We start from the raw sequence: 17,848 nt of genomic DNA on the forward strand, positions 1-17,848 counted from the left end.
CCCCAAACCCCTTAAAATTTCAGTTTTTAAAAGAAGTGGGCTAGAAAAAAACGTCCGTGTTGAGACATAATGCCTTGAATGCGGTGCTAGTCAGAATTTCTTTCTCTCCTCTTCATGTTACCCTCTATACTGTGTTCTCATTCAATGTTTTAGTGGTGGGATCCATCTTCCTCAGCCACAGAGTGCTGCAGCAGTGGAAAATCAGCTGATGTGAGAGGGATTCCTCCAGTTTGGCATGAAGGTTTGACTTTGCAAACAAGAAGGGGAGCCATTGTAGCTGCAGAACAGGCTGTTGGTTCCAAATGAACCCAAGCCCCTTATGGCAGTAGTGTTCCTGGAATGAAAAGGCTCCAAAGAAGCAGGTTTTAGCTCACGTCCTGTGGTAGAGGTGTGTGTGCTTTGTGAGATACTCAAAAGTCTGCATTAGCTCCATGTTTTTGTGTGTGTGTTGTCACTACCAGCTCCCTGTGAGAGAGGGAAGCAGGGTTGCCCTGCTTCACAGATGGGGAGCCAAGTGGCTTTGGGGAGTCTCTTGGTGCTCGTGGGCTGCAGCACAATAACCCTGTGCTTCACCAACGTGGTGTCCTTGGGCCCTTTGCCTGCTGCCTGCCTGGGTCCCCCCTCACTGCTGGCTTGGCAGGTGATGCTGTGCTCATCCCATCACTCGTGCTGGCTCTTCCTGCTTGGGGTGAGAACCTCATGGCCCTACTGCATGTCCCTAGGAGGTGAAGGCTTATGTCACCATCACTTCAAAAAGTCCAGTTATAAGATGAACTTAAATACTGATGGAAAGGTCTGTTTTCCTTCAGTCTAGACTGGGTTTCATAATTCCCTGTCTGTTTCCCATCACTGGTCCACAAAGCACTTTGCCGTATGAAAAATACTTGTTCAGCTCTGTGGGCCTCAGCCTCCTTTTTGTTGAAGAAGAGGGAAAAGCCTTTCCCCAAGCAACAACTGAGATTCTGTCATTTTCCTAGCCTCAATTAAAAGATGAGCATAGGTAAACCCGGGTTGTTGGCACAGCAGTGAGGAAGGTGTGAAAGCCTTGGATCACAGACATGGAGGTAGCCCCTTCCGTGATTTGCTTACAAAGGACACTCAATGCTGGCCTGGAGTGAGGTTTAGAGCATGTTTAAATTTAAGCATTACAGTGAGCTTATGCATATTTAAATTTCCATCTTCTAAAGAGGAAAAAACCAGCAAACCCCAAAATAAATTGAGAGATTTAATTAGTAGAGTTGCCTAGAATGATAGCTTTTTGGGATGGAGAAATTACTATTTTTGGGTTACTTTCTATATAACACCTGAGAAACAGCCACTTTTGACTGACTGGTCCTCAAAATACTCCTTATAAAATCACTTGCTCAAAAAAAAAAAAAAAAAGTGGTTTGGTTGGCATCTATGTTTCTGGAAATAAATACATATACTTGAAAAACAGACCTTTTTGTTCAGAATTTGTCCCTGTGGTTTTTCTGAGAAAACTTACCATGGTCTTGAAAGTTCCAACACACTGCTCACCTGCGTGTTTTTGTAGCCTCATGTTGGTGGTGGTAAGAGCCCGGGTGGGCAGTCCTACACTTCAGGGTTGGAGTCTCTGTCTTGATTTCCAGCAAAGCTCCCAGGCCATGCTGCTCTCAGCCTGCCCACCCACTCTCACAGCCAGACACACAGAAATTTAAAGGTACTTGGCACTGCTGCGAGGTGAAACCATGGGGAGGCTCTCCAGACATATGTAGATAGGGAGCTGTTTGAACCAAACAGAGATCTGGTATCTGTATTCCTGTACACCTACTCTAAGCTATGGGATTGGAGGTTGTTGTAGGGAGGAAAACAAGAGCCGGAGAAGTACAGTGGGCTTGAAAGTGAAGGAGTTAGTAAGTGAGGATGGGGAGTTTGCTATGATGAGCAGCAAGGCCCATTGCAGGCTCCTGTGGAAATCATAAAAATTTGCTTTAGTCGTGAGAGGCAGAGGCAAGGAGAAGCTAAACTGGAAAGGGTTATTTCTCGTTGTATGGGAGGATCAGATGGAAGCACCTGGCAGTTTTGAAGAGTGGGAAGTCTGCTTTCATACAACATGCAGTGAGGTTACCAAACTTGTTGCCAGCAGGTGTAATGTAGGGCCAAACAGGGCCAATTGTTTTCAGAAGAGAGTTCATACTACATGGATCTATCCAGGACCATTCATTGCAAAGAGAACAGCTGTGGTCCTTGGCTCTGAATGCCCCTAACCTGTGGACTTCTGTGGGTGTGTGCAAGGGATAGTTTATTCCTTGTGCTCTTACCCTGAGCATTTCCTGTTGGGTGTTGCTGGAAATGTGGTATTAGCTTAGGCAGACCTTTGAGCTGACCAGGCCTACTGTGTTTTTCCATTTTAATTTAGGACTTTCATACTTTGGTGCTTGACTCTGTACAGATGCCTCTGACAAGTGGAAAAATAACAGGAAAACCTCTCATGTGAATCAGACCTTCTGCTCTGTTTCTTGTTCTTGTTGTGATATTTCCTTAGCAGAGGTAGCAAGACCATCTGAAATTCATGAGAAGAATGTTCTTCAGACTATGAAATGAATTTTGTTTGGGAAAATTCCTGGGGATTTTCCTATCCTTGACTCTCCTCTTGCTATTTATTGGCATAAAGTGCCCTGACCTATTTTATTTCTCGAGGTTTTTCCCAAGATTTGGCTGAAAGACTGTGGAAAAAATAACTAGATTCTTAGATAATTCAAATGCTGTGTGCTGTGTCAGCCACTCCTCTTCTGATGTCTGATAAGAGACGAGTGAACACAATTCCTTGCAAGGAACTTTCTTTAGATGGCACAAACACGTAACCACGTGACTGTGGCTGATGAACAGGTGTTATACAATACAGGGACAATTCCAGCACTTCCATTAATTTATTCCATTGGCATGCCTGAAACCTGCATAGAGTGACTATCCTGATTTGATGGGTCAATCTTTTTGCCTTTCAATCCCTGACTCTTTTTTTCAAGTTTCTAATAGCTGGGAAAATTGAGAAGGAAGTGTTGTTTATGGAGTGCCTGGACTTTATTTTTCTACACATAACCATTAAGAAATGAGCAAGCCAGCAGACAGGACCTTCTCATGGGACTATGTGTACACTGAATATTTTCCTTCAGTGCAAGTTGAGCTGTTGCTCAAACGATGCTTGTCCTGTGCTAGTGCAGTTAATGGGCAATTAGAACTAGAGAAGGGAGCTGGCTAAAAAGGGAAAAGCTCAACCCGCAGATGCTTGTGTGTCCTTTACAAAGACCCCTGTCTAGAATGGTGTTGTACAGCAGGCAGGCATACCTACTGTAACAGCCTACTCTCACATGGTACATCGTTGCCTGGCTTTAGGTAGGACTGAGTTGTGATGCCTGTGAAGCACAACTTGCTCACCTCTAATTTTCCTGAGGTCCAGTCCCACTGCACCAGTCTGGAGGGTCCCTTCTGGGAACAGTCTCTTCCTTTGCTGCTCCCAGGTGCTGGCTACAGAGCCCCAATATCTAAAGACATTATACCTGCTACCAACACATTAAAACAGAAGCAGAAAGTCCCAAAAGATGCTGATAGCCGAAAAAATTCTGTTTTCCCAGTGTTAAACACAAGGAAGTTAATTTTATCATTCCGTATAAAAGCAAATGGAAGTATGTCTGTATACCACATGCAAAGTCTGAACATGCACTTTCCTAACCCATGGTGCAAGCACAACAGTAACCTGATCCCGTGACCAAAGGCTGTATTATTTGCCCAGGTTTCATAGATAAATCTTTCATTGCTAACTCACTGATGTCCTAGCTGTTTGCACTCAACTACCTAGCTCCTGAATTTCCCATTCAGGCTTTGGGCATTGGTGCAGTTCTTGGTGCTGCAGGAATGGAGGCTGGAGTGCCATCAATGGACGGATGAGCAGTTAATGGTGCGCTCTTGAATGCAGGGCTCACTTCAGGCTGGTGAAGCAGGGCTAAATTTTCCCATGCCTGCCTTTTTTAGTGCTCAGCCCACCCCTTTCTCACCATTCCAAAGATAGCCTATTTGTTTCTGCACAGTCATGCTGAGTTTTCCTTCAGGTTTGTACCTCAGGTTTTACCTCACCCTTCATATGTTTGAAGCCACAGTCCTTAAAAGTGGTGGTGGTGAGGCTACTGGGAAAACACCACCCTAGGAGGCTGCGAAGTCTGTTTGTTCTTCAGGTCACTTGACATGGGAGCTAAACAGTAAGCCTAGTTTTAGAAAGCAGCAGCATTCTATCTGATCTTGTCCTTCCAGCGGGAAAAAAAAAAGGTGAGGATTTGATAATTTACATGGAATACAGTCGTAAACTTGAAGTGATTTATACTGCTAATGGAAAGTACTTTAACTTTGATTTTTTAACTGTGTGTCAGATGAAAGGATAATCTTAGCCTGTCTGATTTCCCATTGCTGCTGGGTTGCACAGCATCTGCCTAAAATGAAAAGGCAGTGTGCAGATACCAGTGTGCAAACGTAGCAAGCTCACATGGCCAGGTCCATTGCCTGCCTTCCCTCCATTTCTCAGTCTCAGGTCTCACTGGTGTTTGTTGTAAATTATTCTGGCTGTGGGCTTGTTAAGAAACCCTGAAACCCAAGCATTTTTCGAGGCACAAGTCATTTGCACTGAGCTGTTTGTTTAACTAGTGACTGTCCTTCTCTTTTTTTTTCTCTTAGTCAGAAGAGGTGAGGATCTTTGAGCATGATGTAAAGAAGAGTCCTGCTCAAAATATGGTGAGGCATGTGACTTTAGCAGGGGTTCTGGGTCTTTGTTCTGGATTGACTCTGGCAATTCCTGAATTACACAGTGTAGCTGGACCCTGTCACACCATCCTTCCCTGCCCTGACAGTGTCTCTGAAGAAGTATTTGCTCAAATCCAGCTTTGGGTTGGTTACTTCTCCACAAGTTTTTAACCATTCTTTAAAGGCACTACAAAAGTGCACCATTGTTATTTCACTGATGAAATAGTTTGATGAAGCTCTTAAGGTAAGGTGGTAGCACCCTGAAAGGTCTTGTTCCACCCTTCCCCTTCTTCTCCCGTGGGCTGGCACAAATGTTGGAGTGGGTGTGTGCATGACAGGGCAGCAGATCTGGGTGAAAATGGATGGCTTGTGTTAGTGCAAGGCACAGGCTGGTGGGAACAAGCAGCTGGGAACATGGGGAGGGCAGGGCGTGGTTTTTTGGTGGTGGTGCCAACAGATCTGTGATTAAAGCATTGATGAAACTCAGAATAAACCTTTGGCCAGATCTGTGTTACATGGCATCAGAACCGAAGCTTTTAAGGATTCACACCTACTTTATCTACAAGAACTGTCCCTTCAGGCTAGATAGATTAATTACAGGAAAACTGTTCAGGGGTTCAGGAAAACTTGATGGTTCTTTTGCTGAGGCGCCATCTCTGCTTTTTTAAAAAAATACACCAGGCATCTGGAGCAGAATGGTTTGCTGTTGTAGTGTGAAGGGTGGAGCTGTTGCCTGGAGGTCTGAATGAGCCTTGTGGTATCAGTGTGAGGCCCTGCTACTGTCACCTGCAGCCTCCCAATCATATTGTGGCTTGCCCTGTGTTTGAGCACACCGTGGCTGAGCTGTTTAGGTTTAATGGCTTTAATAAAAAGGGGCACTTGCACGTACTGAGTTGCCTGAGATAGACTGAGAACACTGAAAGCCAAACCTCCCCGCTTTCATTGCAGATTTGTCTGTTCTGTGCCACTGGTGCTGACAGACAGTCTGGGCCTGTTTAACCATGCAGTAAAGCATGAAGCCTCTCTAGGTCAGGGGAGGAAGCTTGTCCCACGTGCCTATCTAGAGGGCATTTCCGAGTTTCAATTACCTGTTAAAATTATGTCCTCAAAACATGCAAATGTGGCAGTGATATGTTCAGTCCTTGAGCCATGCTTACCACAGCTTTCCTGGGAACTTGGTCTATTATATGCCCAGTTTGGTGTGACAGGTATCTATGATATCCTTTCTATAGAAAACTAGGCCAGCTCCCAGAGCCTGTTTTACATTTCTTGTATCTTCTGTGCTTGCCTTGCAACATGGTTATAAAATAGACCAGCCTGGCGCATATACTCATTATCCTGGACAGGGAGGGTAGGCTTGGGTTAAAGTTACTTTGTGGAGATGCAGAATGTTTTAGTCCAGCCTCTCCTCTGTCACTATGTTGTCTGTGACCTTGAAGTCATTTAATGTGACTGCCACTTCATAAAGTGTTAACACCTAGCGAAATGAAGTCAGAGGAGTGGTGGAAACTGTTTGTGCTTTTGTTATGCAGATAATTAATAAGATCTTGCCTTAATCCCTTGCTGGATGATTAATGCTGTAGAATTATTGGTAGTAGGACTCAGGGTTTAATAACACTGGGGTATGATTTTGGATAGTTTATCCCTTCTTTTTTTTTTCCATAATAAAACTTCCTTTGTGAACTCTTACCTGAAAAACTCCTGTAGATACCACTGTGTAGCTGTGTTGGTTGATGCACGAAAGAAGGCCTGAATCGTGGCTAGGATAATGAACTTAAAATTTAATGAAAATCAGTATTGAAATCTATGTAGTGTGGAACTAAGTTATCAGTTTGGTATTACCCCAAAGTTTTTGATTTGTATAGATTTTAATGAAATAGTTTCTTCCAGCTGATAGCAGTTTAGATGATGTTGTGGTGAAGACTTGAGAAATTCTCCCTCCAAAGTTACTTGAAAAGCTAAAGAAAATTCTGCAGCTAAATGAGAAATGATGTCATTCTTCAGGACACAGAGATTGTAAGACAATTGTGTTTTATTGGACCTGATCTCTATCCTTCACTGAATTCAAGAGGATTTGGCTGAAGCCTATAGTGATAACTGGGCAAGGGATGACTGATAAACTCCTTATTAGTCAGTGGCACTGGTCATAATGAAAGCTAGGTCAAGAGACAGATAATGTCACACAGTAACATCAGTAGTTTTAATTCGTTTTCTGAAAGCTCGAACATGAGGAAAAAAGAATGCCTTTGGTTTCAAGAAAACAAACCCTTAGAAGTTGTATTTCCTAGGGATTTGTTAACAGCAATGTCCGTTTGTTTGTTTAATTACTGTTGCTTTTATTTTGAGGTATTCTCATACAAAGCAGAATGATTCAGCATTTCAGAACTCCATTCATTCATTCGTTTTTTTCTGACTCAGCTTGAGGAAGCTGACTGAAACAATACCTTTCCCTCCAAATATAAACAGACAATATATCATCTAATAATGATAATTTCTGAACAGCAGATGATGGGAGCAGCAGCAGAAATAGGAATTGGTGGTACTTCTTTCTTTTTCTTTTTTCTTCCTTCCTCCTGAGCCTCTGCATTGCCTGCAAAGTTGGAAAACTTTAAAATAGTCTCACATACTGAGGGAAGGTTTGTATCCCTCCCTCCCAGTAAAATACATTCAGAATGTCTCTGACAAATAAGAAATTGGTGCAGGATCTACCTCATTAGTCTGGTTGACTGCTGTAGAAGACATCTGTCTATTCATCCGCTATTATTTCATTATCATCTCCTTGTGGGTACTGGGACTGGAAGAAATCTCTAGTTGTTAAATCCCTTTCAGGTTTCTTTAAAGTGGTTATGTCTTGGGTTTGTGTCTTGTCCCATCTCAGAGGTGTGATTTCCTCTTTAGTCTACTATTCCTTGCTGAACACTTCACACAGTACAAAGAGGTACTGAGGTGCCAAGGTAGGAGTGCCGACAAGTAGTGCTGTAGACCTGCTCAGCATGGACTCAGTGGATATCAGACAGTGAAGAGGTCGGATGCTGAATGTTTTTGTTGAGTTTAATTTCATAAAGGAAAGAACCCATAGCTTAACAATTCCCTGTGAATAAATAGCCATTACTTCTTGGGACATTCTAATTAGTAGATAGAACTCCTAAGTACATGAAAGTGAGATTTTAATTTTTTGTGGAGGGAAAGGAGGGGGAAGTAGTGAAAACAAATTACGTAAGACTAGAAATCCTTGATTTAGAAACTTATCTTCCACGGTCACCCTGCTGAATGTCTGTGCATTGCCCTCCCTGCTTCTTTAGGTCCTGCCAGTGTTCCTGTGTCACTGCTAGTGTGGGCTCTCAGCTCTGTTAAGGGACAGCAGTTTTGACCTCCCAGGCATTATTCCCTTCCTCTTCGTTTCCTAGGCTGAAATAGTCCATGTTTGCCACCTTGTCTGAGATCAGGCAGTTTTCCAAGCTGCAGCAGCTGTTCATATATTCCTCTTAGGTTATTTGAACTGAAGCAGAGAGGATTTTGGAGCTGCCCCTGCTGGGCTTACTTAAGTTTCTGAGAGTTGTCTTTGCTGTATTCATCCTTGAATTAGATCAGCTCAAAAAATTTTATTGTGCAATATTTGCTCAGGACCAGTACAGCAGACAAGAAAGGTGTGTATGTGTGTGGGAGGTTGTTTTCAGTCCTATAAATAATAATAATAATCTCCAGCTCTTCACTGGTCACTTCTTTCCTCTCCCATTACTCCCAAAGATTGTTCCTGCATGTTTTACTGGTGAGATAAGATTTCCTTTGAAAGTTAGGTGCCAATTTGAGCTTCACTTAGAAGCTTTACAAAAAGGTTGTTGGAAGTGCTGAGGGAGAGAGAGCTCCCTCTGAGCATCTTGCCTGCCTTTGGGGTATCCCTATGAAGAGCTGCGGATTCTTAAATGCATTGAGAAAGGGCAGGGGCATCAGTTCCTGGAAGAGTTTTCTTTCCCTGGGGGACCCTGGAGGAATTTTGCTTGCACTTGTAGCCACTTTGTGGTGAGAACAAATGCACCTTGCTCTGCATTTCTTGGAACTGGGTCTTGCTCACCACTTACATCTCTAGTAGTGGTGCTTGTGTTTTTGTGTACTTCTCACTCCTGTGGTCCTGCAGTGGTCATGGATTTTTTGCCTCCTGTGATTTGAAGCAGAGTTGCTGAGGACTCTGTGTGCGTGTGTGTGGAGGAATAGCAGATTAGAAAATGAGAGGTTGGTAGGCTCAAAGAGCTTCCTGAAAGTGTGGGAGTACAGGCCAGAGAAAGGAAGAGAAATCTTTTTGAAGCTATTTCAGTGCTTTACATGGACAAGAATAGCAGGCAGAGCGTATTGACAGAGTGGTCTGAGGATAAGTGTCGCTGTATGGCAAAGTGTAACTGCTGTAAAAATCACTGCTGTCCACTAGTGAAACAAATTGTTCCAGTGTGAGTGCAGTTTTACTGGTATGGTTGGGTCGCAGCACACATTCTGCTCACACAGCTGGGTTGATGTTAGTCAGACCTGGTGAACGCTGATAAGTGTGCACGTGTCTGTAGTGTACGTGCAGCCCTTATAAAAATTATGGAGGAGGTGTGAGGAATGGCTCAGATCGTGTCTTGTGACATGCTCTGCCCCTGGGAGGAGATGGCTGGGTGTCCTGTTGCAGGTCTGTAACGTGTGGTTCATTACTGGTGCAGTGGTGCTTGTGTGCTTCCTCCAGCTTGTAGAACGTCCTTCCTGAAAACAATTCAGTTCCTTACCTGAAAGATTGTATTGAGTGGTAGCCAGGCCTTGGGTCCTTGGTGGAGCAAGGAAACATTTTGTTTCGTGTTTTAGCTGCTGTTTCCAAAGGCTTTACAAAGCAAATTAATGTAATTTCCTCTGTTTTTCTAATGGAGAAACGGATGCAGAGAGGAGCAGGGGTGAAAAGGGAGCAGCTTGTTTTGCACCTACAATCCTGAAATGGGAATATCAACCTGTTTTGCTTTAGCCTGGTGCTTTGGGCTGTTCAACAAGACATTTAAGCATATGCTTAATGATAAGCATGGTAATAGCTCCCTTATTATTTCCTCTTTTCAGAGCATCATAAACAGTACTTCTCTCTGAACTCAAACTGTAGGGCTGTGCCCACTCATGCCAACCCGTTGGAATCACCCAAGCTGTCAGCCAGGACACAGCTGGTGTCAATATCTGGCCTGTAGAACCTGTCTTATCGTTAGGGATGCAGAAGATGGAGCAGAGTCATCTAAACAGTGAGGAAATGTTAGTAGCTGGGTTGCAAGAGATGGAAAGAAGCTTGTTTGACAGGTGACTCGTGGATGCAGTTGACTTGAAAAGAAACTCCTGAACCTCCAGGTGAGCTCAGAACAATCACACAGAGACAGCACAGGGTCACCAAGCAAACACTTTCATGCAGTGGCATAATGACCCCTGTTAGTCATGCATTGAGCATTTAAGCAGTGTAGTACCTCTGTTTAAAAACAAACACCAACCTAAACCAGCAACAAACCCCAAACCAAACAAGCAATGACTGTTCCAGTACGTCTGCTTGTCTGTCTTCAAAGAGTCTTTCAGTCTTTGCAATTATCCTGGCATAAAACATTTCGTGGTTGTGCTAACAGGCAGGCTTGTGTCAGCACTAGAAGCTGCTTTAATGAACCCCAAGGTCTGACAGCCAACCTCGCTCTTTTAAGAGCAGCAATTTGTTGATCGCAAGAAAATTACCTTTTTCAGGATCTCAGCTGAGGTGCTGTTTGTGGGGTTGTGGAATTACAGTGCCTAGAAAGCATTACAACTCCATTTGCTGCTGCATTCTCTTCATCTGTCACGTGAGACACCATTCATTTCTCTAGTCTGAAGACCAACCTCAGTTCACTGTATCCCTCTGGGCATGTTGATCATCCTGGGGCCTTTGCCACTGATTTTGGAAGGATATGATTCAGAACTTTCATCTGGGTTGGATTTTCTCAGTGAGATTGTTTATGAGAGGACAAATTTCAGGATCATATCCCAGGATTTTATATACTTTTGTTTCTTTCCATCTATAGATCCAGGATTTTTGTGAGTGTTGCAATCTTAGCATCAGGACTTAATCCAGTCTGATTAGAACCAATGGGAGTTTCCATTACTAATTGCCACTGACGTAAAGTCCAGCTCATAAATTAGGGATCAACATGTATTATGTTATTGTTATATGCTTCATTAAGTGCACTATTGATTATATATATATATGTCACAATTTTATGTGCGATATATGTTGTTGCTTGCTGCATTTACTTTTAAGTAATGTTACTTTCTAAAAGTAGGGATTTTTATAGGCTATCTGAAGAGTTAGTCTGAAGTAGATTTTTTTGGTCCAATCCTGGAGACAGCTGGATTTTTTTTATGGGTGACTCCTTTAGCTCTCTGCATGCTCCTTGCCTGTGCCTCAGTAATCCCTGCATTTAAAAAAAAAAATCAAATTTAAAAACCACTATTCTGTTGTATTGTACAGCATTCAGCAATTTTCAGACATTTTGTTCCACAGATCATGGGCACAAGCCAGTAGCAGCACCAATGGACTGATGTTGTCTTTCATGTTTGGAACATGCAGATAACTGTTTTCACAGAGAAGCAAATCTGTAAAGGATTGAAGGGGGTGAATTGATGTCTAAAGATGGGTGAAGGGCGCAGCCATATGGAATGAGAATAAAAATTGGTCACTGCCATAAAGGTGCTACCAAATTGGTAGGCATTGGGTTAACATCTAATTTCTTAGCCAGAAGGGATAAGATTTATTCAAATAAAACATCTGCATAATGATTTTTTAAATGGCTAAATTATTTAATAAAAGGTTGAATTAAATTTGTTAAATGGTTAGTAGAAATGTCGAGCCACAACACAAGGAATATTTTCTCATTTTTCTCTTTTATTCTGGGAGATGCACAGGGAAGACAGAACTGGTGGTTCAGAAAGGGATTGCTCATCCTTGCAACATGTCAGAAAGTAGAGTAATAGAGCCCAGCTAAAGAAAGAAAGGAAGATACCTCTCCCCATTAGAAACCTACAGTTTGTGATGCAAATCAAAGGGAGGCACATGTACCAGTTTTGAAACTTACTCTTAGCTCACCCAGGTAATTGCCATACATGAGATTTGCATCAAAAATTTTGTTAAACCTTCATAACCAGATTACCAGAATTGTACAAAACTTCTGTGATCTAAGGTTCTGTGATTTAGGCCCAGGTCCTGTAAATGTCTACTGAGATCTTCTGGACTTGCACTTAATTTTGGCCAAATATAGGTTGAGCATCTTAATGACTTGAGGGTGAAATAATTGAAAACTTTAGTGTTTACAGTGATGATTGTAGCTGAAAGAGTAGAACAACAGCTCTTGATCTGAACATTTCCAAATTTGGAAGTCTGAAATTCACATCTGGTTAGAATTTTTAGATGGAAAGATTTTATTCTTTAAAAAAAAAAAAAATCACTGATGCTGAAGCTTAAACAGTTACAAAATAAGTCCCTCAGGAAATACAAAACATTGTATGGAGGGATTTTTTTTTTTTTTTTTGGAGGAATTAATTGCAGTGATTCTCACCTTAATGTTCTCCATTCACACTGTTAATTCCTATTGCTCAAGTTAAAAAAGAGGATGGTAGCTTAAAGCAAGGCGCAGCTCATGGTTAAACAAGCTTTGAGACTTTTGGGCTGCCTGTCAGTGGGAAGGCCAAGGGTTAATGGTTGGTTCTGTCAGCTCTTGGTGCAGAGATGTGGTGTGCACACACCAGGAGCAGTTGTACAAAGGCACGCGGGCCCCGCTGGGTTTGGGGGATGACTCGTGTCTGAACCGCCTGCAGGCTTGCGGCTCAGTTTTATATGATTTGGGGTTTTTTTTAGAGTCCTTTTTAAAAATACACAGGAATTAAGCAATTTCCTTTACGTGGTGCCTCAGCCAAAGCCCACTGAAGTCACTGGGAAGACTCCCACTGTTTTTAGCTGGCATTCAGATCTATCTTGTGTTCTTTACGGCCTAGGCTACTGTGAGTGTCTGTGGGGGTGTATAGCCATCTTAGTTCTTCTAGAAGGGCTGTCCTGCTGTACTTCAGTTACCATGGAATAGATTGCCAACATTACTAGCAACATAATTATTCTGGATCAAAAATACTTCAATTCCAGAATTGTCTCTGTATGGGGAGCTACTTTGGAATAAAAATCAGGCAGTGGCTTCATCTGCAATAGCTGTGCTCCTTGCTTGCTTTCTGTAGGCAAGAGGTGAAACCTCTATTTTAAACAGAGGTGAAAGGCAGTAAAGTGAATTCCTTTATACATAAGCACAGCCTGTCTTCTGCAAATCTTTCCTGAATTGTAGTTATTCTGCTTTATAAAATGGAATTAAAACATCCAACCTCCCCAGACCCAGGTGTGCAGAAGTCAAAACTCCTGAGCCCACATTCATATCTGTGTAGGTGCAGTTCTGTGCCTGTGACTTCAGTGGGACACTGCATGTGCAAATCTGATGACAGGATTGTGGCCCCACGCAAGTGAGGGAGCACAAGTGTTGCCCCTTGTTCAGGGTTCAAACCTATCCACTCTCACATTTTCATGGGAGCCCTATATATGGAGATGCTGGAGTAATCTGGAGGAAAAGCCATGTGTCATTGCCTTTTCCCACTACTATAGATGAATCAAAACACTCAGTAAATTAACTCTTTTTATAATGTGTGTATAGATCCTGTGAGTGGACTTGAATCAGACTTCAAGGCTGAGATTTTACAGTTTCTATTTTTTTATGGATCTAACAAGACCTGCAGGTCTAAGTATTCTAAGCTCATTTTCCAAACTGCCATATTACTCTTACGTTTTTATGTGTTCCTTTAACATCCTAACTTTTCTATTAATGTGAGTACTGGTATATTCACTACATATATACAATATTAATTCCAGACATTTCACAAGACAGTTTTTAGACATTCACCCACATGATGATGTGTTAACTTTAAAGCATGTACGTCAGAAATAAAGCAGGAGTTAAGCAAAAAAAAAAAAAAAAGTTGAAAGGTTAAAATGAGACTTACTCAGTCCCTTTCTTTGCAATACATAAATTCATGTACAAATACGGAAATAGCAGGATGAGATGAGTTAGTGTGTTTCCCTGCCATTTTTTTTATAACCACATGTACTGTTGCCTCTCTGTAGCATGCTTGTTACATAGAAATAGAATGTGGCATTCCCCAGGAAAAATGTAAAAAACCCTGTGTTTTTTTAAATAGATCTTTCCTTCATAATGGAAAAATAATTTTTTATATCCGATTTTGGGAGAAACACTTTTTTTTCCGTAGATGTAACGACTTGTTTTTGTAACCTGCAAACAGAACCACTTCTCTGTATTCTTCTTATCTTCAGATCTTTGCTGTTAGTCTGTCCTGAAAGCTCTTATCAATTTAAGTAGATATAGAAGCTTATCATTATTGGACTTGGAGAAATCTGGTTGAAAACCTGGTCAGACACAATGTTCTTCCTGCAATTAATCCACACTGAAGAGGTGCTGCCTCAAGTATGTATCACCGTATTATTTGTCCCTTTTACCTCCACCCCACCTGCCTGCAGAAGGCTCTTATTTGCTCAGCTTTGCATCTGTAGTTGCTTCCTAATCCAGTTCAATCAAAATTATCAGTTTGGGACTTTTTTTCCTTAATGTATTCTGGATAGCAGATTTATTGCAAGTTAGAACATTATCATTTTCTTTAAATGGTGAAGCTCATCCCCTTCATAGCCTAAGTTGTGTTGAACTTACACAACCTTGGCATGTGGCTTGGGCTTTACAGCTGAGGGGCCGTTCCCATCTGCCTACAGACTGGGTTCCAGGTTCAGGTAATTGAATTAGCCCCCAGCAGCTTTAATCATCAGGAAGTTCATTGCCGTGGTGCATTTCATGATCCCAGCTCAGTTGGGCAGAGTCACCGTGCAGCTCCCTTCAAACAATGGCTCCTCTGCTGCTCCAGCACGTTCTCTGTGTGTTAATGTTCATTACCCTCTATCAGGTGCTTGCAGCATCTGCTCAGCTCAGTGTTCATCCCCTCGCTGCCTGGTGTGGAAGTGACTGTGCTTCCTGAAAGGGCAGGGGAAGGGAGGGAGGAAAAGACCAAATGGGCTGGCGCAGAGCGTCCCTTCTTCCAGGCCCTCTCTTATGTACTAAATTTAGCTGTTGTGGCCATGAGCAGGCTTGTACTCAGGAGCAGCACAGTGTAATCCCTAAACCATCTCTGTTTCCTGCTGATTTCATATTTTGCTAGGAAGGATGTGGCGCAGGACGTGAGGCAGGATTAAGCAAGGAGCATGGGCGTTAGCGGAATGACCCTAGGGAGAGACAGGCTGGTTCTCTCTCAGCTCTGTCCAAAGGGAGGTAGCTGTGACCTGTCATGTAACAACAGGCTTTTCCTTCAGTGCTGGAATCATTCTCTTGTGCCATGGTTTAGTTGCCTCCCAAATTGTCTGATGCTGAACATTTATTAAGGACTCCAGGATCAAATGTTTGCGGTTTGACAGATGCAGCTGACACTGGTTTAAAAGGAAATATGTTGTAATATTTCCTCCAGAGAGCAACTGACGAGAAACTTTGGACAGGATTTGTATTTGATAAAGTTCTGTTTTGACACAGTTGAGAGAGGCAGGAAATTTCTCCTGTGACTTTTCATTATACATGATGTCATCATGAGAGCAGCACCTGTAGCTTCTTGAGAGTCTGTCTGTCCCTGCTGCTAATTCCGCACCTGAAATCTTAACTTAGCATGGGTGACATGAGACACACTGCAGCAGCCATGAAGAGAAGTGTGAACAGCCAGTCCTGTGGTAAGGGTATTAAGAAGAGTCCAAGTTGTCTGAAAGCCTGTTTTTTGCATGAAACTTGAAGAAAATGAGGTCAAGGTTCAGGTAGACTTCGGGGATTTACAATGGTGAAGGAGATCTTGCATCAGTGCAATTAAAATTTAACTGAAGAAATAACTTCTGGTTTGTTTAGTTGGGTTTTTTCCTGTAAGATTTCCCCCCTTGGCTTCAAAGGTCTTTGAATAAAGAATTATATTGCTATAGTCTAGCTAAATAAAAGCAGTGAAACAGCATGTGAGAGCTACAGTTTGTACGATCATCCTTAATGTGCTCATATATCACATGAAATAATCAGTATGGATTTTTTTTTTTATATATAGACCTGAATTTTTCTGAAGACAGAGTTGGCATTTTGGCCAAACATTGTATAGGTGCATCAGAGAATCATAACCTCCAGTGCAGAGAGGATCCATGTGGCCTTTCCCTGTCTGCTCTCAAGGCTCAGTCAGGTCCTGGTCCTCACCCATGAAAGCTTATTTAGGCTTTTGCTATCTGTACTGGGGTGGCTAAATGACAGTTAGCATGGGCAAGTACTGCCTTATGTTTAGAAATTAATCCTGTCTTTCTGGATGCTGAGGATTTACTCTTGGCCTAGATTTGGTGTCTGTGTGTACAAGCAAGGAAAGCTTTTTTTCTTTGTTTTTCCCTTGTTCTCTGAAACAAATGTCCGAAATTTATAGGTAGAGAAAAATACAAAGAAAAACATAGTCGTGTGGATAATAATGTTCTTTAATGATACAATTTGCCCTGTAAATCTGTGTCAGGGAACAAAGCACTTGCACCTGGGATTACCATCATTGCTGTACAAATTGGCCGGCAGAAGTTGAATAATTTGTGGATATGGAGAACATAGATATGTCAAATGGGTATATAATATATGAAAACATAGATTGTATCACTTGTGCTAGATATTTTGGGGTAGGGGAGTGTGGTGTGGGGGTTTTGTTGTTGTTTTTGAATAGTGGTGTAGTTTGCATGCCTTAAATAGCATCATTTAGTAGGAAAAAACCAAACACCTTGAAAGACTGACTAAAGATTTGTCCTCCCTGCTCTGGCAATATACCTGGTAACTCCAGTGTCCCCGCTATTCCCTTTCCTGTTTGCATGCGCATCCTTACCTCCACTAGAATGCTGCTTTCTTCTTGAGCTGAAGTGGTTTAAACTCCTTGTTGCCAAAGCTCCAGTTAGGAAGATAGTAGAGCATAAGCCATCCCAGTTCCATTAACTCAGCAGCTGCGTGCAGCTAATCAAATGCCTCTGCCTACCCTGAGGGTCACTTTTGCCTAGGTTTGGGCCCCCAGTGGCTTCAGGTAAGCTCCTGGACTTCGCTCTGGGGCGGGTAAAGAGCATTCATGCATTCCCTTTTGCCTAAAATGCTTTGGGATTGTAACTCCTGGTGTAAGGAACAGGAGTTAAATCCCTGCAATTGTTCATGAAACCCTGGGCTTTGGCTAAACGGGAATTTGTGGTCCAGTGTAAATTCAAAGGAAGCAATTACAGCTTGACTCCCATTTATTAGCACAGATGTAATATTTAGTAGCCAACACTGACTTCAGGATGACCTTTTTGGATGGTTGTCCTGGGCTGATACACCACTTCTGAGATCAATGCCATGCTATATGTTTGGTGCAATGTCTGTTCTCATGAGTATTGAGATAAATTAATTCAAGTAAATACAGGACAAAGGAACTTCTAGATGACCCCTTGCATAGTAATGACTTGTGTAACAGTATTGGTGTTGAGTTGCATCTCTGTAAAGAAAGGAGGTGGCTTTATCTAAGCAATGTTTCAGATGCAGCTGGTGTTGGCTGGCCAAAAGAAATCTTCCAATTTTTGTTTAATCAAAAGGACTAATGTTGCTAGGGTGTGAGGGTGGAATAAAATGGTTTTCTTTTAGAAAAAAACCCCTGCCCTCATTATATTAATAGCACCTGTATTCTGAATAGTGAAAACTCCATCTCTCCCTCTCATCTCTAGGACTGTTCTCTAGGGCTTGTTGAGGTATTTGGATTTGCAGTTTTTTCTGAAGTCTGCATAGCTAGTGCCCTTAGAATTTGTATTTCCATGGTGGGGGGTGGAAGAAGCCCCACCACCTTCAACACAAGCAAGGTGTTTATGCTTCTTCTGACATTCACAGCTCTTGAAGATAAGTCTTTGCTGCTTCTACAGACAAGGGGGCTTGTGGTGTTTCCTCTTGCTTGCTCTCATGGGTGTCTTGTGTTTCCTTTCCATCATCAA

General features: G+C 42.3%; 1 protein-coding gene across 1 annotated transcript in view; it reads left to right on the top strand.

Annotated features, from left to right (window-relative positions):
• The window catches only part of ETV6 (ETS variant transcription factor 6), a 135,638-nt gene that overhangs the window by 10,650 nt on the left and 107,140 nt on the right, over positions 1–17,848 (top strand). The window lies entirely within an intron of this gene.

The sequence above is a fragment of the Corvus hawaiiensis genome, chromosome 4 (genome assembly GCF_020740725.1).
Source record: "Corvus hawaiiensis isolate bCorHaw1 chromosome 4, bCorHaw1.pri.cur, whole genome shotgun sequence".
Classification (NCBI taxonomy): Eukaryota; Metazoa; Chordata; class Aves; order Passeriformes; family Corvidae; genus Corvus; species Corvus hawaiiensis.